Below are 24,544 nucleotides of genomic sequence, written 5' to 3'. Positions count from 1 at the left end.
AGTGTAGAGCAAGGAAACATTAAATTCCAGTAAGCCCAGACTAGCTTCACTTTTAATTGAAGCAAGGGACCGCCCGAATAAAATAGTCCCAGGTACCCTTTTCTCCATTTTAATTCACATTCCTGTCTACAACCTCCGGGCCCCACACCCGCACTTCACCCATAGGCAGTTGGATTAAAAGATCTCCGCCAAACAGCCTCTCTTTGAGGTGTGCCCGTTGGGTATTGCACCGCCTACCCAACGAGGAGCACTGCCTATGATGAAGCATGACACCTGCAAAGGTGTGTGAGGCAACTATATCCAACACAATGGATACCCAGTGGTAGGCTTGCACACGCTAACCACCACGCTTCCTTTTCTCTGTGACCAGCACACCACCTCTTTCAAGGAACAGCCTTGACCTCTTTTTTGATAAATACTTTGTCAGCAGACCCCATACCTCAAGGCCCAGATGAAGGGTTTACGTCTCAGGACCAGCACAGCTCTTCTCTATGGAAAGGTCTCTCTCCAAGTGTGTGAACAACATGCTTCGCTGCGATATTGAAGCATACCACTTTCAATAGTGTAGCTTTGTGTCATGTTATGTCTAGGTGAGAGGGACTGACCAGAACAGAATAACAAGTGGCATTGTTTATCGACCTTGTTCATCGTGTGCAGACTAAACCCCAGAGCACAGCAGAGAACGCGAAAAGCAGACAGTTCTCATGTGAAAGGCACAAACAACGTCTTGCCAAATAAAGGCACGTAGTGCACAAAAGCAGCCTTGTGGCAGCGAAGCTCATGCTAACTTAGCAATATCGGCAATGAACCCACCTACATGACCAACCCCAGCAAGGTGTACCCGAAAGACAAAGTGATTCCAAGTGATTGCCCAGTGCACCCTCCTCCTCTGCCCCTGTTCTGGTTGTACCCTGCACCCATCCTCCTTCTGTGGAGTCCAGTCTTGTACAATGGCTAAGGATAAAGACCCTAAACCGCCCCAGCAGGGAAAAATGGACCGCTACACTAAAGAGCTCGATCCACCGGCAGAGAGGGAGACGCAGATCGTGCCCAACATTGCAGCACTGATTTTGGCTATCTAGTACCTCCTAGGAAACCCCGACACAGAGAATAGGAGAAGGCTCTCAGAGGTCTCCCTTTTGCGACAAAAACTACACAATGTGGCAGACAGGGTGATGGCAACGGAGACCAGAATCTCAGAACTGGAGAATACGGTCCAGGTGCTCCGGAGGGAGGTGACTGAGGCCCAGGCCACTACCAAAGATATGGTCTGGAGACTGGAAGATGCAGAAAATAGTGCATGGCGCAACAAGCTGTGATTCGTGGATCCCCGAAACAGGCTGAGGGAACCCATATGGTGGCATTTTTGGACTGTTGGCTGAAAATGACCCTCTCCAACACAAATTTTCTTTCTGCCTTATAATAGAGGATGCACAGAGAGAACTGGGCGGAAGGCCCCCTACAGTGCTTAATTTGTGCTGGTGCTCTCCAGTGCTCAGCACCGGCACTTAATTGCCAGCACTGGGGTCTATGACTGTCTGCCACATGGTAGTGGTGTCTGCTAATTTTGGTACAAGCACAACAACTTCTGTTTATTATTTAAATTTACATTTCCAATTAGTAGTTTTTGCCTCCATAGCCATTCTTATGACTTTGTGGGGCTGTATTAGTATGAATGGTCACACCCTTAAGAGAGTGATAATTAGTAGTGTGTTGGTGCTGTCATTTGCAGTGTTGCCAGGGGCAACGGATGGTGCAAGCTCTAATGTCATCTTGTCGAAAGCCCCGGCACTAAGTTGTTTTCAAATTAAGCACTGGCTAAGACCTGTTATTGCAAAATTTCTAAATTTTCAAGACCGCAACATGATCCTGAGAGAAGTCAGGCAACAAGTTTAAATCCACCATGACAACTCAAAAGACCTTGTGTTTCCGGACAATACACAAGAAGTCTGAAAGCAGCGCCACACCATTGACTTCGTAAAGACCAAGCTGTGGGCAACTCTACCACAGGACATGCTTCTATTTCTGGCATCGCTTAAGGTCCTTTATCAATAGAACTCACTCTTTTTTCACTCGCCAGAAGAGGCTCGGTCAGAGCTTGAGGAATGCCTTCAGCTGTTGGAGCATGGGGGTGGATGACCTGGCGTGAGATATTCATATTATTTCATAATCTTTATTTCGGTACATTAGTACCATAAAAGATACATAAAAACAAGTACTGGTACATAAAAACATGGTATGACGTTATTGCAAAATACCAAGTAAAGTGCAGTCCAATAGTTATTACAAGGAAACAATTGAGACGGTGTCTGTCATTACATTAGGATCCTTTTATAAATAGTTAAAAAGGCATATGTAATAAATAAAAACATACAACATTCGGAATTGAGACCACGATTGTTCTAAATATTCCAACTAAAATTATAATCAAAGTATTTAGTGTATGTACATTTTATATTTCGTTAATGCAATTAATCATATCATTTGATAGTGCGGCTCGTACATCTCAACAAACACTTCTAAAATTTCAGGCCTACTTTTGCTCCTATAAAGTTTGTAGCTAGCAAAAACCTACTAATATTACCAAAAACAATGACCTGACTGGCATCAGTCTTTAAAATCCTTTCTGCCTCTTTATAAGATCTCACACCTATGTTTAAACAGAGTGGTCTAATCCATCTTTTTCTAGGGACCGCATAAGCCGAGCAAAAGAACAGAATATGTGAATCGTCTTCTTTAACTTTAACTGAGCATAGAGTGCATGAATCGTTACTATCATTTGACCACCTTGCTACACTTGTTTTTATCAACAGTACTCCATATCTATATTTCATATATAGTGTTTTAGCTCGTGGTGGATATACTTCATCTAAAAAGGATTCAAAGCAGGCACTATCTTTAAACGTAAGGAACTTGCTTGTTAAAGATCCATTCACTCTTTCGCTTGACCTACTATGTTCCATAAATGCCCAGAAAGATGATTTTAACATCTTTTTTGAATTTGAAGTTAATATTGACGGATTGTCCCAAAAGTGTGATAGACCGATCTTTTTTAACCAATTGCAAACATGTTTGAGACATATGATACTATTGTTATTATCCAATTCCATTATTTCTATTAGGCCATCCTTATAGTCTAACAACTCAGGCGTCAACCAAAGTCTGACCCAAAGCATCAATGGTCTCATAATAGCATGGTGATCAGTGCGTTTCATATTTAGATCAAGAGTAATTGGTATTAGTGGCGTACGCCCTGGTAGTCTTAGTAATGCTCTATGAAATGTATTCTCACCAGCCTCAAAAACCTTTTTTGCACGAGGATCCCCATAATTCAGCGCCATATAATGCTGCTGATTGGGCTTTAAATTTAAATACCTCAAGTGCTGGCGAGACAGCTTTACTAAGACTGTTTCTGTGTCTTTTCATGATCGGTAAAATGTTTTGCGTTAATGTCATTTTGCTTTTTTCTATTTGGGTTTTCCATTATAGTTTAGAGTCCGGGGGGACACCCAAATAGCTGAAATTCTGAACATGTTCCAATTTTTGTCCATTTAAAATTACATTTTCCCTAAAAGTTTTGTGGGGATTTATGGCCATATACTTCGTCTTATTGGTATTGATCTCAAGACCTTTTTTGCTGCAATATGTTTGGAATGTATTAAGTAGACATTGAAGTCCCTTGGGTGTTTGCGATATGAGTATGGTATCATCAGCAAAAAGAAGGGCAGGTATCGTTTCTCCCCTCAATTTTGGTGCATCGTTTTATCAGCCCTTCAAAAAAGATGGAATATAGTTGACGAATAGTGAAAATAATGTAGGTGCCAACACGCAGCCTTGGCGAACCCCCCCTCTTTCTGGTGATTTGACTAGATAGTTCGCCTCCCGGGCCCCACCTGACCTTTGCATAATTGTTTTCATGCCATCTCATAATCTGTTCTAAAAGGTTAGCTGGTAGCCCTTGGCTGCTGAGTGTCTTCCATAACAAATTTCTGGGGATAATATCGAACGCAGCCCTAAGGTCTACAAAGGCTACGTATAAATGTCCCTTTCTTATGTTTACATACTTCCAACACAAGCAACATAACCTAAACACCTGATCTACGGTGCTTATTTTGGCTCTAAACACTGCCTGAAACTTTGAAAGAACTGCTTTTTCCTCAATCCAAATGTTAATACAGTTTAAAATATGCCATGCATAAAACTTTTGTAAAATGTCAATTAAACTAATTGGGCGATAGTTTGCAGGGTCGCCAAAGTTGTTTCGTGTAGATCAAAGTCTAATTTGACTTCGCTTGGACTTAGCAATAATTCATCCTTAAAAAGAGTCCTTTCATTCTCAGGAGCTCCATACAACTTAGTAAAATGCTCGATCCAGGTGGTCTCATCAAGGAAAACATCCCTAGAGCCTTTTTCTTTTTTATTTCCTTTAGCCACAAGTTTCCAAAATGAAATTTGGTCATTGTTCTTAGCAGCAGTAAGCAAATCGGACCAAATCTCTTCATCCCATAGTTCTTTGGCTTTCTCTTGCACTCTCCTGTATTTTAATCTAGCTTCTTTGACTTTCAACATATTATTATTTTTTATAGCTTGGACTAATTCAGCCTTAGCAATAAGACAGTCCTTATTATACCAGGATTTCCCCATCAGCTGAGGAATTCCATTTCTTCCAGTCTTTTTTGATATTTTTGTTACCAACGGGATAAGTGCTTTAAAAAAACCCTTATGTCGATCTAAGAATATGTTTCTTTCCACTTGTGCGGTTGTGTAACTGCAAAAAGTATTGACAAATGTATAATAATAATCCACATTTGTAAAACGCGAACAATCTCCCGTAAGGGTCTCTAGGAGCTGGGGGCCGTCAGGAAGATTACGCAAGCTATTGCCCAGATTCACATGGTGCTGGGCTAATCTGCCGCCGGCACCGGGGATCGAACCGTGATCCCCAGTATCTGGAGTCAGTCGCCCTGGCCGCGGCGCCACACCTCTTTCCATGTATTGTAAACACTTGCCAACATTTCATCATGCTCCAGCATATACGCCCATTTAATTGAGCGGCGATTATTACTAACTATGATATCGTCTAAGCTCTCGCGGGTTATGCTGTTACTCTCTGTTAAGCTAGGCAACAGTCTACTTTGGAAAACATGCTCAAGCGGATGATGGTCACTTTCTACTCTTGGTATAATCTTTAGATCTACTGCATATGACCACATATCAAAGGATAAAATGATGTAGTCTATTTTGCTTTGGGAATTACTTCTGCAAAACGTGGGAGCCTTCGGTATGTCTGATGGTAAACGACAGTTACTTGCTGTCAAGCCACCCCCAACCATTAATCTCATAATTTGGAGTGCTAGCACAGTACTTTGAGGGATGCGGAGGTGGAAAGAAGGTGGGCAAGGTGATAGACTGCCCGATGTGGAAGGCCGTGACAACCTTGGGCAGGAAAGAGGGTCTAGTCCGCAACACAACCTTGTCCGGATGGACAGAAAGGAAAGGAGGTTTGGATGAAAGAGCCTGGAGCTCACTCACTCTCCTGGCAGAGGTGATGGCAACCAGGAAAGCAGTCCTCAGAGTAAGAAGGCGGATAGGACAGTTGTGAAGTGGCTCAAAGGGAGCGCACATCAGATAAGTAAGAACCAAGTTCAAGTCCCACTGAGGAATCACGAAAGGAACAGGTGGAAACGTGCGTGTGATGCCTTTCAGAAAACAAGTTACAATAGGGGACTTGAACAAAGATGGTTCATCAGGCAGCCTTAGAAAGGCTGAAAGGGCAGAAAGGTAGCCCTTGATAGTGCCCAGAGCAGAGCCCTGCTGAGCAAGAGAAAGAAAGAAGAGAAGAACCTCAGAAAGAGGGGCAGAGAGAGGATCCACAGCCTTTGCTGTGCACCATGCCACAAATCTGTCCCACCTGCAGGCGTGTATATATATATATATACTTTGTGGAGGGACGCCTGGCTGCCAGAATGATGTAACAGACTTCAGGAGGCAAGTCAAATGGCCTCAACTGTTGCCACTCAATCTCCAAGCATGGAGGTGGAGACTGGACACGTTCGGGTGGAGGACCGTCCCCTGCTGCTGCGACAGAAGGTCCTCCTGAAGAGGCAGAAGAACCGGGGGATCGACCGACATACTGAGTAGCTCGGGATACCAGTGCCTTCGTGTCCAGTCCAGAGCCACAAGGATGACTTGGGCCCGGTCGAGTTTGATCTTCTTCAGCACTCTGGGCAGAAGTGGTATAGGCGGAAAGTCGTACAACAGACTGCAACTCCACTCGCGACTAAAAGCGTCTCCGAGCGAGTGCCGCCTTGGAAATTCCAATGTGCAGAACTGATGACATTGCGCGTTCTCTTCTGTGGCGAATAGATCTAACCAAGGTTCTCCCCACTGCAGAAAGAGACCTTGCGCCACGTCCGAGTTCAGGCGCCATTCGTGATCCATCATGCACCGGCGGCTGAGTTCGTCCACCTTGGCGTTCAGAGAACCTGCCAGGTGTTGAACCACCAGGGTCACGCCCTGATGTTCCAGCCACTGCCAAAGACGCAGAGCCTCCTGGCAGAGGGTCAATGACCCCACCCCGCCCTGTTTGTTGCAGTACCACATGGCAGTGGTGTTGTCTGTGAACACCTGCACTACACTCCCCCGGACAGAGGGGGGAATGCCTTCAGTGCAAGACGAATCACCCGCAGCTCCAAAAGGTTGATATGGAGCCGGGACTCCGCCGGAGACCTAAGGCCTCTGTTCTCCGCCTCTCCCATGTGGGCTCCCCAGCCCTGGACGGACACGTCCGTCACAACTACGTGCTCCGGTTGGGGGAAGGGAGAGGGATCTGCCAAAAAGGCGACGGCCATCAAACGGCATGTCCATGAGGGTATTCTGGACATCCGCTGAAAAGTTGGCGGACCTCAACCAGGCGTGGTGACGAATCGCCACCGTCGTTGCCATCGCTCTGCCCAGAGAGTCGGTGGTATCCAGCCCACACCGGATGGAAAAACGTGCCGCATCTCGACCCTCCGCAAGGGCTTGGGCGAGTTTAGCCTTGACCTCCGTCGGGCATTGTGGCAGCACGTCCGCGACTGTGTCCCACAGGGAGTGGGTGTAGCGGCCCAAGAGGCATGCGGTGTTGGAAGACCGCAGTCCCAGACGAAGGGAGGAGAATATTTTCTTTCCGTAATTCTCATACCTCTTGGATTCCCGATCAGGCGGAGCCGACGGGAATGCAGTCTGGGAGTTTGAGGCCTAGATGACCAGGCTCTCGGTGGTGGGGTGGGTGGACAGGAAACAAGTGTCGCCCGGGGCCGGGTGGTGGCGTTCGGCCACGTTCCTATCTACAGGCTGGCCTGTAGCGGGCCTGGACCAAGTGCCCAAAAGAACGTCAGTTAAGACCTCATTAAACGGCAGCAGAGGCTCAGCCGAGCTTGACTACGGTTTAAGGACCTCAGTGAGGAGGTTAGTCCTTACGGCCGCGACGGGGAGCTCAAGGCCCAAGGCCTTGGCCACCCGCGTCAACACTACACTGAAGGTTGCCCCCTCCTCCGAAGCCACGGTAGGAGGTGAGACAAAACCAGTGTCTGGCGAAGTGTCAAGACCACTGGCATCCCCAAGTCCACCTGTCCAGTCCACCTGGGACTGACACTCACGTGTCAGAGGGTCCTCAGACCCCTCCCAATACTCCTCATCACCCATCTCCTGATAATCAGGGTTGTCAAATGATGGGGCCGGTTCATTGAAGTAAAACTCCCCAAGTGGGGTAGAGAGCGGCGCCCAGCGGCACCGGAACCAGGTCGTGGGAGGTATCGGGGACGGCGCCGCCCGAGGCGACACCTGAGGGACCGGCGCCGGTGAGGTCGTCAGGTCAACCGCCGACGATCCGGATCCAGAAGCGGATCCAGTGGGGCCCTGCGGCGCCAGGCCCGAAGGCGCCGGCGGTGTCAGGGCCGGAGCACCCGCCGGCATTGGGGCCGAAGCACCCGACCCGCTAGGGCCCCAAGACAGGTCCGCGGGGCCCGAAGGCGCCGCGGAGCCCGCCGGAGGAGTGAGGGACCTCATGGCCATGAGGAAGCTCTCGATCTCCTCGGCCGTCGCTTGCTGCCCAGGGACCGGAGGGTATGGGGCAGGTCGTGACGCCCGCGACTCTGACGGAGCCGCGTGGGCAGTGTCATCCCGAACCCCCGGCCGCGTTGTGTGAGCGTCGGGGGGGAGTGGGAAGAGCGATGACGTCTCTTCGACTTCTTGTGCTTACCTGTCGACTTCGAGCCTGAGGAGTGATGGAGACTCCCGGAGCTATGATGGCTCCAACCCTGGGACCTGTCCCTCGACCTCCGTCCGGACCGGGACCTCTCGCGGCACGGGGCCGACTGCCGGAGTTCGAGCCGCTTGCGGGACCGCTCTGAGGTTCCGTGACAATTGTAAGTGGTGTTTTTAACTCGCACGAATATGGTCGAGTCTAGTATCTATGAACCGCAAATGACGAGTTATGTAAGTGTGCGCAGTTTCGCTGTGCTAACTTAAACCGTTCGTTTGTTATGTGGGTTTGTCATCTGTACCCACGGGTTCCATCTTAGATACGGCATCCATTTTGTCTCTTGCCCTCAAGTAGCCAGCGAACGGACGCTGTCCGCTTCGCGACCCTGGGACTCCCAAGATATTTGCGGAAGACACATGTTCTTTGTAAGTGTCTTTATGACGAGGGGGATGCTACTGTAAGGCAGATGGCGCCGCTCGAGGCTCATCTTGCCGCACGGGCTTATTGTCTCAGCCGTGCATCTCATTAGGCACGTCCCTTTGATGCCTGTATCTCGTGCTTCTCGACACTCCCCTTTTACACCCTTTCCGATCTCCCTACTGTCTCCGTCTTCCTCTGCACCTGTCTTCGTTCCTATTTCGATCTACTTTACTGCTGATTGGAATTTGCTAATGGTGGGAAGATGGGTTTTTACAGTTGGGAACCGCCAAATGTTTCCGCACTTATGTTCCGGATCTTGTGTGTTTCAAAGTGATCTAAGCGACCCCTCTGAGAGCGACTTGTGGGAACCAGGTTGTAAACTATTGTGTATCATGTTATCCCATGGGTAAAAACTGTATAAAAGGAGCGATCCACAAATACAATTTGAAGCAGTCTCCCCGAACTACACTCGATGTACTTCCTGTGACTTCTGTGTTCCCTGCAGTAAATAAACCTTGACTCTTTGACGCCGAAGGAAGTGTCCCGTGTCTCTGTGACTTGTACGCCGGAGCAGGTTACCCACGAAGGTTTCAGGTGTTGTGCCCTGGCACCGCTGGGTCCAAAAGAACCCAGTCCTTCAGTTGGCGCCCAACGTGGGGCTGCATCAGTGGTACCGGTCCAAGCCCGACGATCGTGAGGAACTTCGTGTGAAATCTCCGAGGGAAGGTGCACCCCGCTTCATCGATCCTGTTGTCGAAATAAGTGGCCCGAAGACTTTTCCCGCGAAGATTCCCGCCTCCTAACGGCTGCGACGGACTGCTGCCCTGACTGTAGACCTGTTTTGGCGCCTGGCGTAGACCTTGGTATAGCGAGACGATTGACGGGCCTTCCTGAGGACGCCATTGATCTTTGAGTTAAGTATTTGTGGGTCGCTCCCAGAGTTCTTGGTTGTAGACACTTCAGCGAGTGTCTTTGTTGTAAACACTTTAGCGAGTGTTTTTGTTGTAGACACTTTAGCGGGTGTCTTTGTTGTACACGCTGTGTGAGTGTTTTTGTCGGTGACACTTTGCTAGCGTACTTTGTTGTTGTTGTATTTGTTTGACGACTGCAGCCGCCAAAGACCGAGGGTTTAGTTCTTTGCTGGGACTTGGTAAATCCCGAAATCCCGTAACCCTTGAAGTTTGTGAAACTCGGCTAGTGTGCAAGATGCCTGGTCGCAGTACTTTGTTCAGTTGCTTTAGACCTTGTGGTGCGGATTCCCTGCTGGAGGACTCGTGTCCGATACCTCCGGTTGGAACTCCTACATATGACTTATATAGCAAACATGGGCTAGGCCCGATTGTTTTTAACGATTATTGGATCAAATATACAAAGAAAGACGGCGATCTTCGTTGGCCACCTCACGGTAGCTTCGAAGCGTCGATCTTAGATAATTTGGAAATAAAGTTGTTCGAACGTAAATCAAGGCCGGCCATGTTTGATGCCTTTCGGTTCTGGCGCAAAGAAGCCCGACAGAAAGAGATCAGACAAAATAAACGTAGTCAGCGAGATACTGTTGCTACTATAGTGAAGAAAGCTGAGCAGTTTCAGCGTGATAAGGAGGATAAGGATAAGGAAGTGTTTGAGAGATTACAGCGTATGTCCATAGACAAATGCTATCCTGTTTTGCCTACGGAGTCGGATAAGAAGGAAGAGGCAGTTGAGGATTCTTTAATATCCTATGCGTGAAGTTCCGCCAGTTTGGGTACCCGCTGATAATACTAATGCTAATGCTCCAATACCAGCACATTTCCAGAGAGTGTGGATACACCTCCCTTGGAAACGATCGGAAGTGCTTCAGGTGAAACAAACTTTGCCTGATCCTCGCAAAAATCCTGCGGGGTATTACAAAGAATTATCGCAGCTCGTAGACGCTACGATAATGAATCTGGCCGATATCGACATGTTGTTTGGCAATGTCGTACCGCAACCGGTATGGGCCAAAATTCGTCACCAAGATCACGCGAATGAATTAGGTGGTGATTGGGCTGCCATTACAGCGGCAGACGCTGGACAAGTGGCTGCTACTAAACCCGATCAGTTGATTGAACTTCTTCCCCAGCGAATCATTACATTAATGAAAACGCTTATGCCAGCTATGAGGGTAAATTGGGACAAGTTGTCAGCCTGTAAGCAGAAGAAAGATGAGAGTGTTTCAGACTTCTTTACGAGGTTCGAGGAAACATTCGTCGATCATAGTGGGCAGGATATGGGTACTGAGGGTGGACAGAGGTTGTTTGTGGATAAATTCGTATCGAACTTATTGCCCGACTTGAGCCATAAATTGAAAAATTCAGAAAGTTCATGGGCCGTTTCTACCTCAGCTCAGATATTGGCTACGGCACAATATTACGAGAATAGAGAAAAAGAGGAAAATGACCGTGCCGATAAAAAGACGAAAGAGCTGAAAACTAAAGTGTTGTTACAACAAGCATATCCGCCGCGTTCTAATCAGAATGTGCCTCAGCAGAATAGATCGCAGTCGCAATCGAATCGATCGCAGCCGCGTAATGATTCATCTTTCAACAGATCTTCGTTGGGGTACAATCAATGTGCTTATTGTAGACAGGAGGGACACATTAAATTCAATTGTCCTGCTTTAAATGACCGTAGTGGTGGTAATTCGTCTAGAGGAGGTCGTGGTGGTGCACAGCACGCATCACGTGGTAGAGGTCGTGGTGCTCAGAACGACCGTTCTGATAACTCGTCAAATTCTAATAATTGTTTCGACCAACGTGGATCATCGCAAGGACGATCTGCGCAGTACAATGTAGACGATTATTACGTCGATCAGGGACCTGACGATAGTAATTACTAGGACAGCCAAAGACAAGGAGAGGGAGTGGTATCAGTTCCGGTTGATCAGAGAGGGCCTTACGTCGCAGTTGCTACATCGGGCGTCGTTGAGCCTTTTCTGTTGGACACTGGTGCAGCGAAAAGTTCCATCATGCATTCGAAACTCCCTGGCGCACTTTTGTCTGGCTTAACAAATGTTTCCGTTGGATTCTCTGGCGCCCCCGTTAGCAATCCAGTTTCGCGCCCTTTGCCCCTTAAAATTGGGCCACGTGAGCTCGAAGCTCCATTGATTTTGTCTACTGGTTGTGGCGAAAATCTTTTGGGTCTGGATTTGCTTAAACGCTTGTATGCGACGTTGTATTGTTCTCCTGCGGGTGTAAAGCTTACGTTAGGAGAGAGGGTAGTCTCTCCCATGTACTTGTCCCTCGATAAGCTTCCACCGGAATTGAGTTCTCTTCCTGCATCTTTGTGGGCGACGGGTCCGAATGACGTGGGCCTACTTGATATCTCCCCTTATGTTGTTCAGTTGAAATCGAATGTGCGATTGCCACGTATTCCCCAATATCGTATCTCCCTTGATGGTGAACGAGCTTTGTTAGCGATCATCTATGATTTGATCGAGAAAGATGTCATTGAAGAAACTCGGGGAAACGTGTGCAATAGTCCTGTACTGCCCATTCTTAAACGTACTGATCCTACCAAACCGCCTGTTTATCGTTTTGTTATCGATTTACGGGAGGTGAATAAAATTGTGGTTCCTCAATTCCCTGTTGTGCCTGACATTACGGCGCTACTGACTCTGATTCCAGCTACAGCTTCATGGTTTTCGGTGATTGATTTGAAAAATGCGTTTTTCAGCATCCCGATTGCCGAAGAGAGCAGGGACCTTTTCGGTTTCTCTCTTGGTGGACGTAGCTTCCGGTTCAAACGCGCTCCTCAGGGCTACTGTGAAAGTCCATCGATTTACAGTCAAGCTTTGAAGGGTCAACTAGATGCGTTTAGGTTGCCGGTTGGTGCGGCTTTAATCCAATACGTCGACGACTTATTGGTGGCTGCTGATACTCAGGACATTTGCAAAATTGCTACAGTGTCGTTGCTGCAACATCTCTGTGAGTTAAATCACAAGGTGTCACCTTCTAAACTCCAATATTGTTGTCAAGAAGTAACCTACCTAGGTCACTTATTGTCAAAGGAGGGAAGGAGATTGACCCCAGAGAGAATTGCAGCGATTGCGCGCATGGCTGTGCCACAAACCCAAAGAGATGTGCGTGCCTTTCTAGGTATCACATCGTACTGCAGGCAGTGGATTCCTAATTTTTCATTGCTAGCGAAACCATTGGTGGCTCTTACGTGCAAGGATGTTTCGACTCCTTTACCATGGACGGAAGAATGTCAGAAAAGTTTTTCTGAATTACGTGATTCATTGTGTTCGGCTCCTGTGTTAGGTACCCCTGATTACAGTAAACCGTTCACGTTATATGTTCACGAGAGGGAAGGTTGTGCTTTAAGCGTCTTAACGCAACCTTTTGGTGGTAAGCAACGTCCATGTGCATATTTTTCCTCGACCTTAGACCCAGTAGCTAGAGCATTGCCGAGTTGTTTGAGAGCAACTGCGGCAGCTGCGGTCTCCATCCGACAATCAGCAGGATTGGTCATGGATAATATGCTTACGGTGATGGTTCCGCATGCAGTCGATACTCTTTTGAACCGTACGAAAACTCAGCACTTGACGAGTGCGAGGTTATCTGGGTACGAATTGACGCTCTTGGCAAGCCACATTCAGATAAAACGTTGTAATGTCCTAAATCCGGCAACTTTGTTACCAATTAGTGCAGAGTCAGATGCAGTAACAGAACATGACTGTTACTTGCGGACAGAGGAGGAAACAAAAGGTCGTGTGGACCTTAAAAACACCCCATTGGAAGATCCGGATGGCATCCTGTATGTGGATGGGTCATGTTTTAAATTGCCGAATGGTGATGTGACTACTGCTTATGCTGTGGTGACATTGAATACTGTTGTTGAGACTGCGAGATTGAATCAGAATTCTGCCCAAGCTGCAGAGCTGATCGCTCTTACTAGAGCATGTGTATTAGCAAAAGGTAAACGTGTGAATGTGTACACCGATAGTCAGTATGCTTTCGGTGTAGCGCATAGTTTCGGACGATTGTGGCGAGAACGTGGTTTCTTGACGTCACATGGCACGAAAATACAGCATGGCCAGCTTGTGAACGATCTTTTGGATGCATTGACTTTGCCTGCTCAAGTTGCAATTGTTAAATGTAGTGCGCATCGTAAAGTGACGGATGATGTTGGTCGTGGTAATGCGTTTGCAGATGAGATTGCTAAGGAGACTGCCCGGAACCTTAGCACTCGAATGTATGTGACGAATTCGGTTAGGTGGCCTACAGAATCAAGTATGTGTGAGAATACTATAGAGAGTGTGAAAGCAATTCAGAATGAGGCCACCGACACTGAAAAGATGAAGTGGAAAGAAAGTACGGGAAGGTTGGATGTGAATGGTTGCTGGATTGATTTGTCAGATCAGAAAAGATGGATGTTGCCTGATGCGTATGTACTGGCCGTTGTGCAAATGGCACATGGGTTAGCACATATTAGCGCGAAAGGTATTTGCAAGTTGTTGGCTGATGTGTGGAAGAATGATGGAATTACTAAGTGTGCTGAACGTTTGGTGAAGAATTGTATGGTGTGTATAATGTACAATCCTGGCAAAGGAACCCCAACTCCCCCTGGCAGTTTTGCTCCTCCTTCGTATCCCTTTGAGGTGATCCAATTGGACTTCATCCATATGGAGCGATGCAATAACCTGAAATACGTTTTGGTTGTGGTTTGCGCATTCTCCCGATGGATCGAGGCCTATCCCCTCAAAGACAATACTGCTTTGTCTACTGCGAAAATCCTACTGAAGGAATACTTTCCTCGGTATGGAATGCCTAGAGTCGTGTGGTCAGATAACGGAAGTGAGTTTGTTGGAAGTGTGATGAAGAGTGTGTGTAAGGGCCTTGGAATAAATCAGAAATTCCATAGCGCCAATCATCCCCAGTCAGCTGGATTGGTTGAAGGGTACAATGGCACCCTTAAACTAAAATTAGCGAAGATCCAGGCTACGACTGGACTTTCGTGGCCTGATGCTTTGCCTCTAGCATTACTGTCAACTAGGGCGACTGTACACTCCCGAATAGGGCTCAGTCCCTATGAAATAGTGTTCGGCCGTCCTGCGAATGTGTGGGGGGTTCCTAGGCCAGGAATATTCTCTGATCTTGAGTTTCCGATGTTGATTGATTACTTACATGACTTGACTGCTAAACTGAGGTTAATTCATCAACAGGTTTACGACGCCTTGCCGACGCAGACGGAGGGTCCAGGCCACCAGCTCCAGCCCGGAGATTGGGTGGTTACCCGAAATTTTTCACGAAAAAACAATCTGGACCCTCGCTTCACCGGACCTTACCAGGTGCTCCTGGCCACGAGGACTGCCGTTCGTCTTGAGGGGCGGAAAAATTGGGTACATGCTACCCATTGTAAGCGAGTCCCTATTCCTTTGTCGGCAGACCCGTGGGTAAGGAAAGGCATTGCGTCAACAGAAACAGAAACATTGCCGGCGTTTGTACCTTTTAGCGACGCACAGCTTGTTGGAGAACCCTCAGCGCAGCAGAAAGCCACTGTTGAACATTTGTCAGCAAGAGACTCAAGACCAGATCAACTAACTGATCAGCAGGACGCTGTCTCTTCAACGGATCCTTTATTTGACGAGCAGGCACGTCCCGGGAAACATCGATATTCTTTGCGATCTCACACTAAGGACAAATAAAAATTTGCTTGCTTTGCTGAAATTGATAACTGCAATATCTTCGTTTCCCATGATCAACTTTGAACATTCGTATCATTGAAAATTGTTTTGTATATATATATATCAAGCTTCTTCCTTGTATCTTTTTCCTTCCACAGCTGAATTATTGTGCTAATATATACATATTGTGTATTGAGGGCCGTAGGGCCGCGCGCGTACTTCCTTCTGGACAGTAGGTCTTGACGCTAGGTTAAAGGCCGTCGGTTCCTAGGAACTCCTGGGAATTGACCATTGCTGCACAGAACGAAGTGCGTCAAGAAACGTTGCGGACGGTCGTAGGGAAATGGCATTTTCGAAGCTGAATGATTTGGAAGGAGCTCAGGCATATAGAGTCAAGCTGCAGAAACTTAGTCGTACGAAATGTTTTGTATCCCAGTTGTTTGTTTCGTTTTTAACTGCTTCTGCATTTTTGGCGGGTGGGGTGTATTACACTATGTCTTACTTCTTACTTCCTACCCCTACTCCTACTCCTTACCCTAACATTACTTCTACTGCTTCTCCTCATTCCTTTCATATGTTACCAGAACACGAACAGGCTAGACGTGTAGAATTCCGCAACAATTCCTTTATCCAGCTCCTCCATCAGCATCAGTTAGTGGTTAACACTACTAATTGTTGGGTGTGTGGGTTGATGCCACATACTACGGGTAAGGGAATTCCATATCTGGTGCTACCGTATAGTTCCCAAGGGTCAGCTCGAGCATACCAAACAATGCTTCGAAGCGCACTAGGTTTCCACCCCTCTCCAGAACGTTCCCCCAAACCGGGTCCTACCTCATGGCAGTGGGTGGTATCGATGATAATACAGGATTTGGAAGATGAGATCTATGATGCTTATCTCATCCCTAAGGCAGAGGTACAAGCCTATAGGGCCTCGGATAGAGTGGAATATACTGCGTTCATTAATGAAAAGCAACTTAAAAGCTCGCCTCCGATCTGGGTCGTACCCCACACTGGTAACTTTTGTATCGTGGGTCGTGGTTCGCAAGCCTCACTTGGAGTAAGTGCTTGCACTGAAAGTTACGTTCTGTCAATGTCCCCGATCCCTGTGCTTCTGGCTGCCAAGGGTACGTACTTCATCTGTCATGATCGTGCATATACATGGTTGCCCTCAGACTTTATGGGCTCGTGTTTCATTGCAAATCTGTTGCCTCCGACGTTTACTGTAGATGCCGATTACCATAAGACTAGAGTTGTACGAGGCGTAATTAGTGAAGAGGATACTGCCGGTCAAGAGGCAGGAGACTTTTTCAAGGGTTTCCTCCCGTTTTGGGGACCTATGGTTACTAGTAGGAACCTGAGACATTTGACTCGAGTGGTAGAATCGACAGCTAACATTACTGCCAGTGCCCTTGGTAATATCACCACAGAACTTCAGGCGGAGAGACTTATGACATTACAAAACCGTATGGTTTTAGATGTTGTCTTAGCAGATCGCGGTGGGGTATGTAAAGTGATCCATTCGAGCTGTTGCATTTTCATTCCAGATAATGCTCCTACTGTCTATCAAGCCATCTCGAAGTTGCACAAGATCTCCGAATCCATACACGTGGATGTAGGGGATTGGACGCTACTTGGTTGGTTTTGGGGCCTGGTGTCGACTTGGGGTTGGAAGATTCTGACGATCATCGGGGTTGTGGTAGTGTTCCTGTTCACGTGTTGCCTTTGTGTGCAGTGTGGTCCTGCCTTATGTGGCCTCTGTGCTACAACGTGTATGAGACAACCATCTGTTACCAAGGGGACTCGGTTGGACAGAGCTATGCTACAACGACATCTTGATGGTCTGATGAATATCGAGTATGATTCCGACTAGTGCTTGCCTACATGAGGGCAAAAGGAGCGTCTGAGGTTCCGTGACAATTGTAAGTGGTGTTTTTAACTCGCACGAATATGGTCGAGTCTAGTATCTATGAACCGCAAATGACGAGTTATGTAAGTGTGCGCAGTTTCGCTGTGCTAACTTAAACCGTTCGTTTGTTATGTGGGTTTGTCATCTGTACCCACGGGTTCCATCTTAGATACGGCATCCATTTTGTCTCTTGCCCTCAAGTAGCCAGCGAACGGACGCTGTCCGCTTCGCGACCCTGGGACTCCCAAGATATTTGCGGAAGACACATGTTCTTTGTAAGTGTCTTTATGACGAGGGGGATGCTACTGTAAGGCAGATGGCGCCGCTCGAGGCTCATCTTGCCGCACGGGCTTATTGTCTCAGCCGTGCATCTCATTAGGCACGTCCCTTTGATGCCTGTATCTCGTGCTTCTCGACACTCCCCTTTTACACCCTTTCCGATCTCCCTACTGTCTCCGTCTTCCTCTGCACCTGTCTTCGTTCCTATTTCGATCTACTTTACTGCTGATTGGAATTTGCTAATGGTGGGAAGATGGGTTTTTACAGTTGGGAACCGCCAAATGTTTCCGCACTTATGTTCCGGATCTTGTGTGTTTCAAAGTGATCTAAGCGACCCCTCTGAGAGCGACTTGTGGGAACCAGGTTGTAAACTATTGTGTATCATGTTATCCCATGGGTAAAAACTGTATAAAAGGAGCGATCCACAAATACAATTTGAAGCAGTCTCCCCGAACTACACTCGATGTACTTCCTGTGACTTCTGTGTTCCCTGCAGTAAATAAACCTTGACTCTTTGACGCCGAAGGAAGTGTCCCGTGTCTCTGTGACTTGTACGCCGGAGCAGGTTACCCACGAAGGTTTCAGGTGTTGTGCCCTGGCACCGCTGGGTCCAAAAGAACCCAGTCCTTCAGTTCCCGCCTAGCTATCGAAGTCAGGGCCCGGCAGTCGGAGCAGGCCTTGTCGTCGTGATCGACGCCGAGACAGTGGAGGCACCAGCGGTGAGGGTAGGTGACCGACATCAGTCGGTTGCAGTCCTCACAGGGCTTGAAACCTGGCATCCCTACTGGCACTGTTCGAAGACTCGAAAAAATGATCAAAAGGGATCGTCAAAAGTTTAGTCAAAAAATGACTACAGTATCACGTTTTCCGGATATGCCCTGGTGGCGCGGAAAAAAGAACTGACGTCAGCACGCGGAGGCGGCGTCTAAGTACTCCGACGACATCATCACGGCGCCCACGACACCGACGACGGACGCGGAGCCGCAGACGACGCCTACCGACGCGCAAGGGTACTGCTACGCAAAGATTTCCGGATCCAGTCTGACGCCTGGGGATATTCTAAGGTAAGGAATCTAATACTAACCTGTTTCTTTCAGATTTCGAGCGTCTGCTCTTTTCCATAGATTTTTCCCACACCTGCACCTTTTCCGAGATTTTAATTTATCGCCCTCCGGACACATTGGGCACATTTTGCATCGACCTCCCCGAGATTACAGCCAACTTAGCTAGCCCCCTGTCTAACCTTTCCCTTTTGGGAGATTTTCACATGCATTTCGACCTATCAAATAGTATGGAAGCCCTCCAATTTAACCAGGAAGTGAGAGGCCACACCCACTCCAAGGGTCATCCACTTGACCTTATTTTTTCTAACGCTACAGATCTTCAGGTTGGAAATCCTATTTCACTACCTTGGATAGATCATTGCCTTATTCCTTTTTCTTGGACCCATCAAGTTAGTAGCAGATCAGGGGTAACATCTACCAAACTGTCCCGTTCATGGTCACAACTCCCAGTAGAACGCTGGATATCAATATTCAATGACACCAGACTGGCACCAGAATGTAATCCGGTTACTGCAAATCACAATTTTGAAAAATGGCTGACTTCTTCTTTAGACCTGGTGCTCCCAAAGAAGCAAATTAAGGATAAAAGTGGAGCAAATAGAACAGCTTGGTACACCCCCAAACTGCGTAAACTTAAGCAGGCTTGTAAACGGTGCGAAAGAAAATGGAGAAAAGATTACTCCATTACTCATAAAATGATTTATAGGGAGGATATTCAAAGGTATAAGGAAGAAATTAAGTGTGCACAGTCCGTTTATTATGAAAATCAAATCCTTTCAGCCCCCAATTCTAAATATTTCGCATAGTGAAATCACTTATTAAACCCCCTCCCCCACCCATTCCATGCGATGATATTTCATCTCATTGCAACCAACTAGCTACTTTTTTTTTCAATAAAATCCAGGACATTTATACCTCCTTTCATCAGGCTACAGCTTTAATCAATGCCCCCTTAACCAACATCAAAGGATGCACTGATAATTGCACTTTAGCCGAAATTCCTCTCTTGGATCAACCCTCCCTAGAAGGTATTCTTGGTCAGTTGAAGTCAGGTTCCCCCAGAGATACAGTCCTGCCCCTCATTTTAAATCGAATCTTTGATACAGTATCTACTGTTATCTTGGATATGATTAATGCCACCTTCCAGACATGCATGCCCCCCTCCTGGAAGCAAGCAATAGTTAAAGCTTTGCTGAAAAAGCCGAACCTGGATCCTGAGATGTTAGGGACTATCGTCCCATTTCACTACTGCCAGGGATCAGCAAAATTGCTGAAAAGCATGTGAATCGTACACTCTCCGCGTTCCTGGTAAGCAATAACCGTCTTCACTCATCTCAAACTGGGTTCAGACCCCAACAGGGCACAGAAACTGCCCTCCTAGCTGTGGTTGAGGCAACCAGGAAAATCTTAGACAACGGAGGCTGCGCTGCCATTGTGCTTTTAGATCTTAGCGCAGCCTTCGATACAGTCAATCATCAGCTGCTCATCCAGAGGCTTAGAGACGCAGGAGTGACTGATCTGGCCCTTAAATGGATCCATTCCTTTTTGGATGACCGGTCATTTCAAGTGTTCCTCGAAGACTGCATCTCTGACCCTCTGCCACTCTGATGTGGGTCATTCCTGTCCCCCACGCTTTTTAATGTGTACATGAGCCCTTTGGCAAGTGTTGTGGAGCCTTTCGGCATCCAGATCATTACATATGCCGACGATACGCAGCGGATTGTCTCCTTCAATCAGGTCAACAACACTGCCCTGGAGTTGGCCATGTGTCTTGGAGAGGTCTCAGCTTGGATGGAGGGCTCATTTTTTAAGCTGAACAGATCTAAAATGGAGCTGATGTTTCTGGGTAAACCTTCTGTACCCAATACAAGTCTATCCTGGCCAAGGTGCTTCGGTTCTCCCCATCCCCCAAAGATTATATCAGTCTGGTGGTTTGGTTGGATCGTAATCTTGATTTTGGGGAGGAAGTAAGGAAGTAAGGAAAGTTGCCGGTAGCTGCTTTGGGCTGATGAGGATGACATGGAAAATCATTCCTCTACTCCCCTTCTCGGCAAGGAAAGTGGTGGTCCAGTCCCTTATTCTTTCCAGGCTTGACTACGTAAATGCCCTATACTTAGGAGCACCATGCTCCATGGTTAAGAAACTACAAACTATTAAGAACTGTGCGGCATGACAACTTCAGAATATTCCCAGCCTACAGTCAGCAGGGGCTGCATTGGCTGCCCTTCACTGGCTTCTCATTCAGCAGACAGTGGAGTTTAAGGCCCTCTGCATCTCACATAAGGTACTGTTGGGTTCTGGTCCACCCATTATACGCTCCCTCATTTCCTCCTACCATCTTAAGAGAGTCTTGCGATCAGGCAATAAACAGATGGCAGCTGTACCTAGATTTAAGAAAGCACGCACAGGGGTCGCCTTTTTTCATATAACGCAGCAAGGCTATGAAACTCCCTCTGTTTTGACATTCGATGTGAAACCAACCATCTGGTGTCTGGAAACGCATAAAAATCTTTGTTTCCATAAATTGACACTTGTTCATGAATACGACCTCTAGCGCTGGGATGCCTTTGGTAAACATGTGCTTTATAAATGTTTTACAATTACGGCTACAGACCTAGATCGGTCCGAGACCCCAGCAACGGGCCCCACAGGACACCCGTCTGATGCGCTTTGCTGCCATGATGGGTCTCTCGGATTTGTGACATCACAAACACCCAGTGGACAGATGATATTCCTACTTTTCCGGGGCACATATGGTCTTTTTCAGGCTTTATTAGGCCTTTGCTCCAGCAGGGGAAGTCAGCGCTATTTAACAGGCATCATACATGGCCAGAGGACTGTCGGACCATTGTCTCCTTATTGTTAGGCTAGGTCAGCAGAGAAGATGAGGGAGGCTGGGTGAAAACTAAATTCCTGGGACCAACAGGACTGGGAGGTAGCCTTGGGACTTCACATTGATACCAAGCTCTAATTAACAGAAAATGTAGGATAACATTATGGGAGGTCTACAAGGTGATCCTCCGTGATAGGGCACAGAACCCGATTGTGCATAAAAAAAGAAGAACAGTGGCAACTAGAGAGTCTTGAGAACCAACTCCTACAGTTGTAAAGTACCCCCAGGTCCACCATGGACTCCCTAACACAGGAAAATAGTGATTCTACAAATGGAATACCAAGACTTGGCGAAAGAGGGGGAAAAGAAGCAAATTCTGGCCACCCTGCACCGCCTGTTTGAAACAGGTGATTAAAGCGAGCAAGCTCTTGGCGTGGTTGGTCAGGAAGGAAATGGAGGCCAGATGGGTGCGGACTATCAGGGGCCAGGCAGGTGCATCATGCAATACGGACAAGCAAATAGCAGAGGAATTTGCCCTATACTACAAATCATTTTACATGACTGACTACTACAGAACAGACCTCACACTGAACAATACTTGGACAAAGTGGCCACCCAGGGGCTGATGCAGCAGCGTGGGACACCCTAGAGGGGGACATTATGCTGAACGAGGTTCAGTCCGCCATTGCAAAACTAAGGACAGGTAAATCCCTGGGGCCCATTGGAACCCCAGCAGAGTTCTGTAAGAGCTATGCCGGATGTTTGGGGGCCTCACCTTTTGAACCTATTTAAAGAGACGGGGGAGCAGGGAGTGCTACCACTGGATCTCTGACGAGCCACCATGACGGTGATAAACAAAGATGGTAAACCCAGGAAGCAGTGGGAGTCAAACCACCTGATATCCTTACTCAATATCAAAGTTAAAATTCTTGCCACAATACTTGACACACGGCTCCTGCAAGCATTAACTCCTTTGATACATAGAGACCAGTCAGACTTCATGCCTGCCAGGTCGACACAATATAATCTGCAGCGCACCCAAAGTTGGCTGGCTGAGGTAAACGATCTGCCAGCCCTGCAGGTCTCCTTGCACTAGATGCAGAGAAGGCGTTTGATGCAGTACATTGGCCCTTCCTGGAGCAAATATTACTGAAGTTTGTGTTTGGTCCCCACTACTGGAGTTGAGTGGCAGTGTTAAACTAGGCCCAGATTGCAGTGGTGAGAGTTGAAATGGTGATGTTGTGGGACTTCCTCCATTGCAAGGGGTACCAGGCAGGGGTGCCCCAAGACCCCTCTCTTGTTTGAGTTTGCATAATGCAAGAACATCCTGTGGTTAGGGGGTTCAAACTCTTAGCTGCCGGTGAGGAGGAAGAAATGATTTTACTATACTCAGATGAAATCCTCCTGTATATTACTGACGCTGCTACAACAGTCCTGGTGGTTTCAGATCTTTGAGGAGTATGGTGCACACTCCCGGTTACAAGATCAACTGGGATAAGGTGGTGTTATATCAACCCACGGGGAAAATACTTGTCCCTGCTCCTGCAAAGACCAGCAGTGGCTACTGCGCACTTCAAATACCTTGGAATCTTTATGACGCCACAGAGAGAGCTCTGCCTCCAAAGAAACCTGAGGAGGTTAGAACTGAATTATCAGCAAGATGCTGAGAGGTGAAGAGGGCTGCGACTCACCCTTCTGGGGTTGGCGCCCATCTTCAAAATGATAACGCTCCCTAAGCTGCTCTACGTTCTTCAGAATACATACTACCGTATTCTGCAGGAAGTGTTTACCAAAATGGAGGGGGAGGGGAAGTCCCTGCTCTCAAATAGAGACAACCTCAGAATTGCCCTGAAAACACTGCAGCGTAACCCATATAATGGTGGGCTTGCTCTCCCTTATATGGAGACGTGCTACTGGGCGACACACTTAATCAATATAAATGACTGGATTTTTGCCCCCGGGACCATTGGACCTTCTGACTGGAATGGGCAAAGCTGGAGGTGTGATCACAGTAGTTGCTGCCAGCCACGCAGGTGGCTCTAGCAGCATGGAGTAAAGCTACCAAGTGTACTGACTGGACACGCAAAATCACTAGGGAAACACCATTATAGGAGGGCCTATGGCTCAGTGAATTAGGAAAACTACGGGGATTTGGGTGATGGAACACTATTGGAAATTACAAAGTGGGGGCCTGCTAGAAAATCAAGACACCATGCCCTTTCCTCGCTTCAGCAGGAGTATCACAAACAACCTAATCAATTTTTTTAATATGTGCAACTGCTACATGCCTGGCAGGCGGAGGGGCTTACAGGGAAAGAGATTCTGGAACATGCACCCCTAGAAGGATGGCTACTTATGGAAGAACATGGGGACGGTGCAGAAGGCAGCTTCACACTAATAACCTGAAAAACCATACTGGCACAGTTCAGACAAGCATCTTAATTGCCTCATTTCAGGAAATAGCTGAAGAAGGATCTCTTCAAGGAGTACCTTATCCAAAACAACACCTACTTCATCCCACTAAGAGAGGCCCTTATTATCGAAAAGCCACTTTACTTCTATTCCTATTATACTCCACCTCTTTTATACCTATAGCTTTAAAGGCCAAAATGCACTATATACGTATCCATATGTATGTACATACTGCAGGGAGAGAGGAGGAAGAGTGAGGTGTATAATAGCTAATGCCATAGTCTGGGGATTTCCGTCATCAGCATTCCCTCTTTTCACCTAACAAAACCTTAACTGGCACTGTCCTATCCTGCCATAATACCTCCAAGGACAAAAAAGCATCATTAACTTTGTCAACATTAAAGTCAAGCTCATTCAGAACTATATAGGGGAGTATATAAAAGACCCACTGCTTGCTCTCTGAGGGTGACCATGACCTACATCCTCCATGCTACTCCTCCGCTAGTCAGGTTGCTTAAGCCATCACATAAAACTTCTCCTGCTTCTACAATCGAAAGATTTTACCTACGATGATTGCTCTGAGTGTACTTTTCCACTTGTAGCGTCACCCAAGGCAAGAATAAGTGGGAAGACTACTACATCTTAGATGTCTCTCCCATTCCCAGGTGCATGATCATAGGAATCCCTGAGGCAGTAACTGCTTTCATGTGGTTCTGGCTTTTGTATATACGTATTG

The 24,544-nt window shown here is 47.3% G+C and overlaps 1 protein-coding gene across 2 annotated transcripts in view; it reads right to left on the bottom strand.

Annotated features, from left to right (window-relative positions):
• The window catches only part of GFM2 (GTP dependent ribosome recycling factor mitochondrial 2), a 336,627-nt gene that overhangs the window by 28,219 nt on the left and 283,864 nt on the right, over positions 1–24,544 (bottom strand). The window lies entirely within an intron of this gene.

This window comes from Lissotriton vulgaris, chromosome 3_1 (assembly GCF_964263255.1).
Source record: "Lissotriton vulgaris chromosome 3_1, aLisVul1.2, whole genome shotgun sequence".
Taxonomy (NCBI): domain Eukaryota; kingdom Metazoa; phylum Chordata; class Amphibia; order Caudata; family Salamandridae; genus Lissotriton; species Lissotriton vulgaris.
The sequence above is the reverse complement of the archived record's forward strand: the minus strand, read 5'-3'. Positions and strand labels throughout refer to the sequence as shown.